Source organism: Enhydra lutris, unplaced genomic scaffold (genome assembly GCF_002288905.1).
Source record: "Enhydra lutris kenyoni isolate GAN:26980312 unplaced genomic scaffold, ASM228890v2 scaffoldscaffold15, whole genome shotgun sequence".
Lineage (NCBI taxonomy): Eukaryota > Metazoa > Chordata > Mammalia > Carnivora > Mustelidae > Enhydra > Enhydra lutris.
This window is the reverse complement of record NW_019154099.1, coordinates 40396874-40410675: the sequence shown is the minus strand read 5'-3', so window position 1 is coordinate 40410675 and position 13802 is coordinate 40396874. Positions and strand designations below refer to the sequence as shown.

Sequence of the window (13802 nt, the reverse complement as noted above, 5' to 3'; positions counted from 1 at the left end):
CACTTCTGTATCTGCTATGTAAGTACCCAATAATGTTCTAAGTAATGGCTTATGTAGATTAGTCACTTACGAAATTGATTTCATACATTTGAGACAAGGCATTTGAAGACTTAAAAAAAGATAATCAATCCATTCCATTATTTATAAGAGAATACCCAATGAACATTTCCTTTCAGTACTCTCTTTATGTTACTTCTATTGAAAAACTCAGAAATTAAAGAATAAACTGTGCCACACACCAACTGTGCTCATTTGATTCTGATGATAAGAAACGATGCACTGTGTAAAACATCTTTGTCAGCAGGAGGCTGTCTTTTTACAATTTGGCTGTATCAAGAGTTGTTTCTTTTTGAAATGGTAATGAGCTCATTATTTATCAACTCTTGCAGACTTCTACTTAATTCCAAAAATTATATCAATGTTAATTTCAAGTACATTTTAAATCATGCTTATGAAACCATTTTCCTTTGTTTTCTTTAATATCTTAATTTGTATAATATGTATTCATTTTGTTCTTATGCACAATTTGGTTTTAAAAGAAAAATAAATGATGCTAAGGTAGAGATTTCCAGGCATTGGGTATGAATAAAATATTGATTAGATTATATAGATACCTGGGGTGCCTGGCTGGCTCAGTCAGTTGAGCATCTGACTTGTGATTTCGGCTCAGGTCATGACCTCAGGGTTGTGAGACAGAGTCCGGAGCCAGGCTCCATGCTCAGTGGGAAGTTTGCTTGGAATTCTCTCTCTCCCTTTCCCCAACCCCCACTTTTTCTCTCCCTCTCTCAAATAACAAATGCATGAATCTTTAAAAATTAAAAAAAAATAGAATACATAGATATCTAATAGGTTTAAAATTTAGTAATTTTTTCAATCTTAAAGTTTTCACTTTCTTGGGCATATGGGTGGCTCAGTCTGTTAAGCTTCTGCCTTCAACTCAGGTCATGATCTCAGAGGGTCCTAGGATCAAGCCCCACGTCAGGCTCTCTGCTTTGCTTAGTAGGGAGTCTGCTTCTCCCTCTCCCTGTCCAACTACCCCTGCTGGTGCTCTCTTGCTCTCTCCTTCTCTCTGTCAAATAAATAAATAAATAAAAGCTTTAAATAAAGAATTTCTTTTCCCATTTGTAGATTAATATTATTATAAAATGCACAGTTACTGCAACATCTATATTGTTTAAAGGAACTCCTAAGAATTTTGTTAAAGCATATTTTTGAAAAACTGAATCAAAATAATATACATTTTATTTTCAAATATTGTATTAAAGTCCATGTAATATTCCCCAAATAAATGAATGTGCTGATACATAACATATGATCATCTGATTTTTGCATGATATCCAAGATAGATCCAATCCTTTTAATGTCAGACTATAGAGACAGTTATGATCTTAAACAAAAGAAGGAAATGTTTTATAAACAGGACAGAAGTTGGACGTTTAGCTGTTTGCTGCATCTACTTGGCAAGACCATCCTTCTTTATCTCTAGAGTCGAAGCACATAAAACAGTGAAACATAAATGTTATGTGTTGTTACTCTAAAGCAATAGGTTGAACGGATTTAGAGTGCCACTTCAGGCCTAAATATAACAAGAGGGACTAGATTTACCTTCTTGTCTAAAACACATAAAAACCCAGGCAAAATTTATGATACTATACTTTTCATGACACTGATGTCTGGTTAACAAAGAGCAGTGAAAAAAAAAAAATAAAATGAGCCCTATGACTGCACACAGGCTAGTGCCTTAGGAGTTAGTTGGCCACAGTACATGAAGGTGAAAACCAGGGGGAGTCAGCAGAGTCTCAAATGAGGAAAGATATAAGTCTGGAGTGACTATAAAGTGTCTAAAGTTCACTAGGCTGAGCAATAAAAAAGAGAAAATTGCAGAGATAGAACTATGGAGATCCATAGATGGTCTCCCTCAAGAATTCAGGAAACTGCCCAAGACTAGGGGATAAAAACATAAAACGATTAAAGAAACATTGCCTGTATGCACAAAAGACTGTGAATAGCACCTGTTCCTATCAGTCAAAGTAGAATGCCACATAATTCAAGGCACATTAGGTAGAATATTTAAACCTACTCTAGATTAAATCCTTCTTTGAATTGCCTGACAAAGTTTAATAGCAAGCTTCAATGGGGAAAAACATCTGTCTTCATGTAACTTAAACTCTATTCCAGGACAAGGATGAAGAATATTGATTGTAATATAAATATTTATGGTAATAGCACCCAATAAAGTAATATTCACAGTGTTTAAAATTTATTAAAAACTAGGGGTCATACATACATATATACAATCCATAAGAAAAATCAATTTCTCAAAACTAAGCAGAACTGATGTCAAAATTAGCCAAAAAAGATATCAGAACAGTTATTCTGAGTGTATTCCACATGTTTAATAAGCTAGAAGAATGATTGTGTCACATAGAGAGAGGATATACACACACACACACACACACAGACATAAATTAAACTGGACTTCTATATATAAGGATGATGATATCTGAGTTAGATCGATGTGTGTGTGTGTGTGTGTATTTGATGGGATAAATTAAAAAATGTTTAATTACTTGGAAACAAAGAAGTAGAAACTATCAAAAATAAAACACAAAGGGAAAAGAAGCTGAAAAATAAAAACAAATAGACTAGCAATGGACTGTGAAACAACTTTAAGATGTCTAATATATGGGTAACTGGAATTCACAAAAGAGGGAAAGTAGAAGGGACAAAAAAATTGAAGAAATGACTGTGAACTTTGGAAAAATAGTACTAAACCACATGTGTAAGAAATTCAGAGAATAAGCACAGGAAACATGAATAAAACTACCCTAAGTCAATTTATAATCACTTTATAATCAAAACAAGTAATAAATGGAAATAGAGGAAGACTATAGTCAATGGAAAAAGTGTTTATAAAAGTTTATCAAGTCCAGAGCAAGATATAAACATGTTACTTCCACCGAGCCAACCAGGGCAAGCTCTCTTTCAGTTCTTACACTCACTAAAGGTGTAAATTGTGAGAAATATACACTTGTTTCTTGGAAAAATATTGGGTTCCTGCTGATATACACACATTCCCAAGACTCCCTCTGAATAATTTGGAGAAAAGTAATGACACAGCACCACCTGAAGACTCAATTTATGGGCTGTTGACTACAGTTATTATTGCCATGCATTTTGTAGGTTTGGTTTAGATTTCTAGTTATTTTTCTCAGACACCCTAGAAAAGTACTGTCAACAAATTGAGTAGGGTGTTGATTACTAAACAGCCAGAGGTACTGAGTTTTGTATTTCAACAATCAAGGTAGCACAGTTTTAAGACAGCTTCCTAGTGGGGGATAAAGTAGACTGTACTTCACTTCTCCAAACACTGAGAAGGATTGGTCTAAATTTCTCATATTAGTATCTTTGTCTGAATCAGTCAAATGTGAAAGTGGCAGAATTTTTTTTAAGAAAATGAAAATAGTACTTTGACAGTTTCAAGAGAGATGGGGTCATAACACTATAGATAACTGTTCTCCAAAGTTAACACAAAGAACTTTAAGAAGAATGTTATGGTATCTTCCTCAAACAGATAAATTGGGGGAGGGTGGTTAAAATATACACAGTTGAGAAACTTATGGCGCATAGAGTATCTTTTGATTCATAACATATTTCTATCATACTAATGCCATAAATATATAATGTCAACAATACACATGATGTTTTTGATCATCCCTGGTCCATGTGCTTCAAGTGTTCTTAGAGATGTTAGTCGCTGGTCTTGCTCTATTGAGTAAAGCTGATATATCCTGGACACTCGCTAAAAATTAAAAAACAAAAATAAAAACCTGTAACCAAGGACAATAGAGAGAACTATGTTCCAGGATACACCCCATGTCGGATAAGCAGCTTGAAGAGAAATACAAAGCACTATTTGGATGGACTCATCATATAATAATGACTCTAATGGAATATCATATTCATCAACAAGCTGTGAACATTCTTGTTTCATACCCATGAATTTTTATGGATATTGTAGGAGCTACGGAATTGAATGTTTTTAAAGGTCACTGTTGGGGAAGGCTGTACTTGAGAGTTAGATCAAATAAGTAAGTTTATGGGGAACTTGACAAACCTAACTTACTGCAGAATGTCAATAAATGTCGTGGTCTTGATCACTGTTCTTTAGCTTTCCAGGTAGTACACATTGAAAGAATCCTTTTCCAGGGTTCAATCGTTTGGGGTTGGAAAGAAACAACAAATGACACTAAATTGGGGAACATAGAAGTGTTACATCATGATATCTAAAAACCAGTGCTATTTAAGTTCTACTGAGACATCTGAGATACAGTTATATCCCAAATTCAGAATGCAGAATTTACTAAAAATATCTTCTAGCCACCCTCCTGTTTATGAGAAATGTTAGGTAAATGAGAAAATGTTGTTATTTTGAGAAGGGAAAAAGAACAATGCAGTAATTTTGATGGTTATTGATTTATAAAGCATTATTTTAATCTTTCTATCACAGTTACTTGTTGTTATAAAGGAACTTCTAAGTCACTCAACCAATGAAATTAAAACCAGATTTATATAAACAATGATTCTCAAGAAGACAATATGTGTTTGGAAGGTGACTTGAAACCCCTGATTGAGAAAACACCTACAGGGCTGACCAAAGAAAGAAGTAAATCCTTCTTGGAAAAATTACATATTGAATTAAGTGCTCCCATCAACAAAGGATGATGGAGCTGAAGGAGTAACTGAGCTGGTAAAAGGATGTTAGAAGGTCTGTGAAAAGAATGTTAGATGGATGTGGTTGAGATTATTGTGTTCTGAGGAGACTGGTCATTAGGGTTATTTTTCTTTACATAAAACTTTGCAGCAAATATTTTAAGACAAATAATAGCTATCTAGAAAATATTTATTGAGGTGATATTGACTAAGGTCAGAGGATAAACTAAGGAGGTTGGAGTTATACTGGCTGGATATACTGATAATATTCAGAATTATAGCAATAAATATACAAAGAATTAGAAAAGATGAGGCAAGAGAAACAAGGGTCAAAAGTTTAAATATGTAAATTATATAGAGAGAACTGAGCAATTTTTGTACAACATGTAACACCTTTATCAACAACTAATTTAAATTAAGAAAATTCTTAAGTGAATATCCTGGAAGACTGGTAAGGTTTAATTTCAAATTTAGGTATTTTAAGAATTCCTAGATGGATAGAGTTAGAATGAGACCAGGTTGAAGAAGGGACTGAATGATCAAACACTTATAATAAAGTAAGAAAAATAAATTCTCTTCAGAAGAATGTAAAACCTACACTCCTTAACCCACTTGGTAGGTAAAGAAGAACTAAACTTCCCTACAGTGTACTACTGCAAGATAAAAGGTTATACTTACAGTGAGACCCAAGGACATGAAAATCTGCAAGTGGAAAGTTAATGAAAACTATAAAGGATTCTGAAACCATAAGATATGTTTCAGACATAATACAAGCATTAAGAAGGAATTAATATGGTATTTAGGGCAAAATTTACATTGAGGATCGGGATACTAGTCAAATTCCAACAGAATCTCTGTTGGGACTATAACAGTACTCAGAGGAGCATCAATTACTGAAAAAAAAAAAAAAAAAAAAGGAACAAAGGCAGTTTTCTGTTTGAGTTACCAAAATGTTGCATTTCCCCCATTCTTTTCATAGGAATAACTCTGCCCCAAAACACACCATTATGAAAATAAAACACATGATATAGGCTGTGTTTCTCATGAAATGAAAGGCATCTTAATCTGCATGCAATAATATATAAGGAAAGGCTATTAAAGGCATTGGCAGTCATGTAGCATCTATAGGAAATGAAGAAAGAAGGTCTAATTGTTGCATTTCAAGAAAAGGACAAGTAGACCACATTTCTACAGGAAATGGCACATCCTGAGATTTAAACTCGACCTTATTTTGTGGACAGCATTGGGTATTGGATATATTGATTCCTCTTTAATACCTCTGGTGAACAGAGAAGGGAGTGGAGGAGAGAGAAAATGAAAAAAAGCTAAATGCTTAAGGAATCTCACAAGCAAGCAATATTAGCATAAAGATTTTTCTCAAAAAAATCAGTGTGTTGGATCGTTCATCTCCATTCATCTTACACACACTCATGCACCACACAAGAGATGGCTGAGAAGTGTGCATTGCAGTATTCCTTGAAAGCAGGACTTCAGGCTAGATTGAGACATGTTCTGCAAAATTTGAAAAATAGAAGACAAGACATTACTTTCTAGCTGCAGTTACCGGAAAATGCATAGGCAAGGTAAATCTTAGTTTCTGGTTGAGTTCCTGTGAATGATTTGTTTTATTGTTGTAGGTAGGTTAGACACTGGTTTTAGGTTCCTAGAAATTTAGGCACTTTCTAAACACATAGATTTCCAACTTTCACTCATCTAGCCCTTAAAATGTTTAAGATTCTCTGATTCTCTTACTACTTAAAACACCCCAAGTGAATAATTTTTCCAGCTAGAACCTCACTGTTATTGTACTTAGTATCAATATTTGGTAACAGACCCAAAATTTGGGAATCTGGTATTAGTTTACCTTGCCAGGTTAAAAATGAAATAGGCGTGTGTAAGTTTATGTGTTTTCCACCAGTAGGCAATGGAATATCAGTAGTCCACAGTATACAGTAGAATAAGTTACTAACATTCATTAGCACCTTCACTTTGGAATATAAATGCATCCCCATGGGTGAGAGCATAGCGGCAAGGCTATGTGAATGGCTTCACTTCATTGCATTGTAAGTAACTGGTTCCTAGGGAGATAAGACTATAAATCATTTCTAAGAAATACTCAATCTCCAGTTTCCAGGGCATATTTACTACACATTCAATTTTTTACCAAGTCTACTAAGTAGTTCTTTTTATGCCCAAATCCTAGACCATGAAGGGATGTGAAAGCATTCATGAAGAATTGTCTCCTACTGACTTTTAGGGGAAAAAAGTATTTTAAGAAAATACCAAGTCCAAATTGAAGTGTGAAATTAAGAATTTAAATTATAACATGGTTGATTGTTTTCTTTCAATGATCATGTAGACAGAATAAATTGTAGGATTTATCCAGAGGTTGAGTTTCAAGGCAAGTAAGGAAAAAGTGAAAAAAGGGGATTAGATAATTTGCAGCTATTTAACTGTTCTTATAAATCACTGATTTTAATCTGGACATAGAGAAAAAAATAAACAGGAAAATGGAAATAGTAACAGAAAAAAAGTGTTGTAATCCATGAATATGTCATGATTCTGGTGCAATCTAGAGGTAGACTTTAATAAAGCACCCTGAAAAGGTGACATGAAATAGTATAAGAAGGAGTGAAATATTTCAAAGTATATTATTACAGATAGTATGATTTGTTTCATAACAAAATTTTTAGTGTGACCATGACAGAATAGAAGAAGTGAGCAGAAAACATGGTCACCGTTTAAGAGGGTAACAAGCAAAAGAATAGCAAGTCATACATGTGGTTGATATTATAGTGGAAATAACTAATTTCTGAGTACATTTTAGAATGCAGGGGACTATGGATGGCCAGGGCAGCTGTAATCTTTACTGAAGCCAAGGTAAACCTAGTTGAAGTACATGAGGGAATTCATTAAGATTGTAGCATACAACTAGTCCTTCAGGTGTAATTTTGCATGTTTTCCTATGGGTGTAAGACTGTTAGTCCAAGATATGATCTGTGTAATGTTGGCTCATAAAAGCTTAAAAACAATATAGTTGGCTCTTAGCTTCTTGAGAACGTGCTTTACAACAGAAATGGAATTTGGGAGTTAACGAAGACTGAGGAGGACATTTTTCCAAAGATTTTCAGAAATGTTTTATCTTACATACTATTTTCCTAATTTTAGAGACAACAAAAAAAGTGCTTAAATAATATTCACATGTGATTTAATGCTTAAATCACAGCAGTCAATTACAGCCTTGTGGGACACCTTATAATGGGTTCATGGTGTAACCTAATGGGTTCACAGCCCAGGAGACTAAATTTGTAAGAGTTAGAATTGATAATATTTTTTGAAATAAAAAGCACGCCGTTTAGAATATTGTGGACAGTAACTTCCTTTCAATTTAAAATAGGAAGAAGGACATTCAAATCCCTTCTGGGGTCTGCTATGCTATTATTTCCAAAGAATCAACAAGAACCATTAACATTTTTGCCTCTGGGGACAGGGTATATTAGTATGTCATAGGGATCTTTACTATGTAATTTTATAATATTTTGTGCTGCTTTCTGTTATTAGACATATGCACTTATGTGTGTATGTACATGTGTGTGGTTTATTTATTCAAAAGCACGATGTAAATGCTGACTAATTTAAATAAATATTTGCTTCATAATTTTATATTAAAATATAATTACAAAATAAAAAAAATATAAATGACTCAAAATACATTTCTATTTTTTTCTATTACTTTTTATTCCAACAGTGATTAATTTGATTTATTCCTCTCAGACTATAAGAATAACTCATGGTGAACTCACTTGCAATTCTCATATAAAACAAATCAAAAGTTGATAAAGAAAACTTTCTAGATGATATTCCTATGTGAGCTGCCAGCACTCAGTGTGAAAGAGCATTAGTGTCATTTATATGAAAAGTCTTTCAAGTCAATGACAGAACTGGGCCAGAAGCAATGAGAATAAATTAAGTGAAACGATGTTCAATGACCATCTGAAACCACAGTACAGAAGCTGCCAGAGGTTCTTTTCTCTTACATGGACTAACAGAAACACAAACCTAACCTTCATCTTTTTGGGAGGCAAAACTGTCATATTTGTACTTTTAACCTATCAACACTGATCAAGAGAAAAATGTATTTTATTTACTTTAGTTGATAGCAATAAAAGTCTCAATCAATTGATTACAAATGTTTGAAAATAGTCGGGGAGCGTCTAGGTGGCTCAGTCGTTAATTGTCTGCCTTGGGTTCAGGTCATGATCCCAGGGTCCTGGGATCAAGCCCGCATTGGGCTCCCTGCTTGGCAGGAAGTCTGCTTCTCCCTCTCCCACTCCTCCTGCTTGTGTTCCCTCTCTCTTTGTGTATCTCTCTGTCAGATAAACAAATAAAATCTTTAAAACAAACAAACAAATGTTTAAAAATAGTGAAACCCAATGCATAGAAAATGCATGGCTGAAATGGCATTCAATATACTTAAAATTTTTTTAATGACATTTTAGTCTATTGAACAGTTCTAAACTTGGCATCAGAATTTATCAAATATTCCCCCTACCCCTGTACACACACACACACACACACACACACACAGAGGATGTGGCCCAACACTGAAAAAGTCCATTTCAAAACTCATTAACTCCTTTGTATTTTCTATATATCTTACCTTATTCCTTTAGAAAACCTCCTTCTCAAAGAACTCATGTATCAGGAATTATTCTAGCTCCTATTCCTTGACCACAACAAATTCATTCTACCTTTATATTATTTCTCAAATCTGTCTATGCATTTATGTCATCATTTTACCTACACTGTTGTTACTAGTAGCTAGATGTGTGTATACTTCCAAAAACTGGATCTCCATCCCAGGTTCACAAAATTTCTGCACTCTCTCTCTTCTTTATTGTTTTAAGTATTCATCTCTCATATTTACTATATTTTCCAGATAAAAATAATGTTTTCCTTTTACTTGACTACTTAATCCACATCACTTCTTCTCTTGGCTATTACTTTGGTAACCATTAAGTCCCCACCTTTCAAGAACATTGCATCTGCCATAGACAGAGCCAATGTGAACACAAGCCCCAAACCAGGGCTTTTGGAATCATAACAACAACAAAACCAGCCTTTCTCTTCACTTAGAAAGGGATTGCAAATCTGAGGGTCCAGAGCTCCAATTTCCAAACACAGAAAACCTGGAGTTCAATGTAAAAATGGAAACCAAAATGTATCTGAAATGAAAAATAGTACCTCATCATGTACTCAAGGTCAAGATTGTTCTTAAGGAATGAGTATCTCTGATTATCCACCTGGCTTCTGGCATTAGGAATGGTCCCACTCCAGCATTTTTAAAGGAAGATTTTTTGTTTCTATTTCATTTCCCAAAGGGGTATAAAATCTACTAAAAGAGATATAATCAATCAGAATAAATCAGCTCACTCACACGACACTCCCAGATAATGATTTTTTGTTGCTGAGCATAGTCAAAGTTCTGAGTAATCTGAGAAGAGAATTCAAAACTGACAACTACATTTGCTGACAAGTTTATGTGAGACACACATACATTTTTTCTAGTGTATGTGTCAAAGGATGAAGACCCCAATCATCAAAATAAGTTACTTTGTACATTATGGTGCAAGGAACGAAAAGGGAAAGAGATGTTATCAGAGAATGACTGAAAGGCATTTTGCAAAATGTTCCTATCACTCTGAAGCAGAAGGATTGGAGCCCAATGCCTTGTGGCCCTCATAAGCTTTACACCTGCTCTTCTTTGGTTGCAGGGGTCTCAGTGGGAGCTGTCTGTTCTAAAAGTTCTGCTGGCTCTCCTCCTCTTCCTCTTTCTGAGAACAGAGGTAGTGGTGTTTCTGCATGCATTCTTGCATGGCCCAAAACTGGTTGACACAGTCTGATGGCTTGGTATCTTCTGTGCTATACTGCAAGCAGAAAAGGGCCCACTTAAACTGTTTCCCACAGGGGCCATTGGCCATGCCCCACAGACCCCCCCTGCCATGGCCAGTTCCAGTTAATGTCCCCATTTGGCAAGATCAATCCATGCTCATTAGGATTCTTGGGATCATCAAGCACCAGCTCGCACTGCTTGGAGCTTCGTGATTGTCATAGGCCCCAGATAGGATTCACCCTTTCCCTTCCTGTGGACAGTAGGCCATAGCTGCAGCCCGGGACTCAGACCTCGAAGCTGCAGCGCCAGTGGCGTCATTACAAAATACAGGGGCTCTCGCTACAACCCTTCTCATGCAGGGCTGTCCGCAGCCAGTCCCAGGTGGACCTGCCCCCAACAGGCCCGCCCACCACTTGCTTTCCTCTGCCTGGTATTTACTATTAACAGCTCAACTTATCTCGCATATTTTTGTTTTTTTCTGCCCAAAAAACTTTCACTTTTCCTCTAGCACTGGAGTATTTTCAGGATTTTTGAGTCATAACGCACTGTGTCATTAACCTGTGTGATTTTAATATCTGCCTTACATTTTTAGTATGAATAGCATCAGTAAAATATTTTAAAACTTAGTGATCACCATTTTAATGAGTCTGTACAAGTCTTTTTTTTTTTTTAAGATGTTATTCATTCATTTATTTATTTATTAATTTATTTAGTTGACACACAGAGAGAGAGACAGCACAGAGGGAATACAAGCAGGGAGAGGGGGAGAGGGAGAGTCAGGCTTTCTGCTGAGCAGGGAGCCCAGTGTGGGCCTGGATTCCAGGATCCTGGGATCAGGACCTGAGACAAAGGCAGACATTTAATGACTGAGCCACACAGGTGCCCGTGTACATGTCTTTTGATAAATTTGCTAAATAATGTATCATAAAGCAAGAAAATGTGTTTTTTTTCCCTTTTTTCACAAATTAGCTATGACAGCCTTAAAGATATTAAAGTACATTACACCATGTATAATACACCATGCCTAAGTTTATAGACATAGTAAGTGGTGAAATCACACTCTGGTCCATTACTTATGGCCCATACTCATTTCATACCTTTATATTGCCTGTGAAAAAAACTTTTAGAAAAGGTCATAAAATGCAAACAAACAAAAAAAAAAACCCTGTTTTGCTTGCTGTTATTCAACAAAATTATTTTGATTTCTGCCAATGTCTTCTCTAATACATATTATGACTTTATGTAACTTATTTATCTGCATACCTGTACCTCCCTTGATTTTGATCAAACTAGGGCCATTAAATGATCTATCAAATTTAGGAATAAAAAAAATTACTGAAATTACATCATGACATTATACATTTCCTCTGTATCCTATTCTTTTGGTGGTTTTTACCTTCAGCTTTATTGAGATATAACTGACACATCGTACTGTGTAATTTAAGGTAATTTAATAGACATATATATTGTGAAATGATTACCAAAATAATGTCAGTTACCACATCCATCACCTGACATAATGACCTGTGTGTGTGTGTGTGTGTGTGTGTGAGTGATGAGAACATCTAAAATCTTGAGTATTTTAGATCTTAAGTATTAAGTATATTAATTATTTAAGATTTTAAGTATATATTATTAACAATAGTCACCATGCTATACATTAAATCCCTAGAACTTACTCATCTTATAAAAGGTAATTTGTACTCTTATCATTATCTCTTGATTTTCCCCAACCCTCCAGCCCCTGGAAATCACCAGTCTACTCTTCCTAGGAGTTTAGAGTTTCAGGATTCACATATTAGAGGGATCATGCAGTATTTGTCTTTCTCTGACTTATTTCGCTGGTGATGCCCTCAAGATCCATCCATACTGCCTCAAATGTCAGCATTTTCTTCTTCTTTCTTCTTTAAAGATTTACTTATTTCTATTTGAGAGAGAGAGCCTGGTGGGGAGGGGCAGAGGGAGATGGAGAGAGAAACTGAAGCAGACTGCAGAGCCAGGAGCCCAAGGTGGGGCCCCATCTCAGCACTCTGAGATCAGGACCTGAGTTGAAGTCAGGATTTTCTTCTTTTTATGGCTGAATAATTTTTTGAGGAATCTCTACACTATTTTCCATTTTGGCTGTAGAAATATACACCCCAACCTATAGAGCAAAATGGTTCCCTTTTCTTCATCCTCCCCAACAGTTGTTACCTTTTGTCTTTTTAATAAGTGCCATCTAACAGGTGTGAGGTGATAGCTCATTGTGGTTTTGAGTCACATTTTCTTGATGATTAGTGATGTTAAGCACTATTTTCATGTACCTATTGGCTATTTGTATGTTTATTTGGAAAAATGTCTGTTCAGGGCCTCTGCTGGCACCACATTTTGGAATGATGCCACCACTAAAACTGATTATCTGAAAATCTTTTAGTAATGAAAAGTCACTGTTCTCACTTATCCTATATATGCTTACACTTAAAATTAAGCAGTGATGTTTCTAGTGTTTACAGGAAACATCTGAACTTTTTTATTTACTAAAATATACATTAAATTCAACACAATTTTTTCTCTAATATTTACACTAGTATTTTGGGTGGTCTGCCTGTGCATTTTGTGGGTCATGCATCTACTTTAATGAACCACTTATTCAAATCTACAACACTGGGTTTCTGACTCTTAACAACAGTTTTTGTTTTTTGTTCTGTTTTGTTTTTCCAGATTAAGTAATGTTTTAAAACAAAACACTATTTTGACTTGAGAGAAAGCCTGGATAAGAATTATTTTTATTTAACTTTTATCATATGGGTAGTAGAAATTCTTTCTTGGTTTTGAAATTTCATAGCTTATATATGTGAATGTCTAGGATTCACCCGTTGATCTTTTACTTGGTTTCACAGAAAATGCTACAACAGACAGTGCTTCTCAACTGCTACTTTAAATTAAAAATTCTAAGACATATAAACCTTTCCAACTAATTGGAATCAGAAGGGGTAGAAAACAAGTGTTTTCTATATATATGATTACATCATTTCCAAAACAACAACAAAAATTATATTCAATTGAAGTAATTTTACAATTACTTACTGAACACTAGATGTATGTACTATGCCAACTAAGGTACTGGGTATAAATTTCAACGGATTCAATTTGTATTTTCAAGTAGCTCTAGTTCTTTCAAGAGACATAGACATGCAAACAATTAATTGTGAAGTAA

The 13802-nt window shown here is 34.9% G+C and overlaps 1 pseudogene; it reads right to left on the bottom strand.

The window, feature by feature from the left end:
• Positions 1–10461: 10461 nt before the first annotated feature.
• Positions 10462–10874, bottom strand: LOC111146933 (annotated as a pseudogene).
• Positions 10875–13802: the final 2928 nt, after the last annotated feature.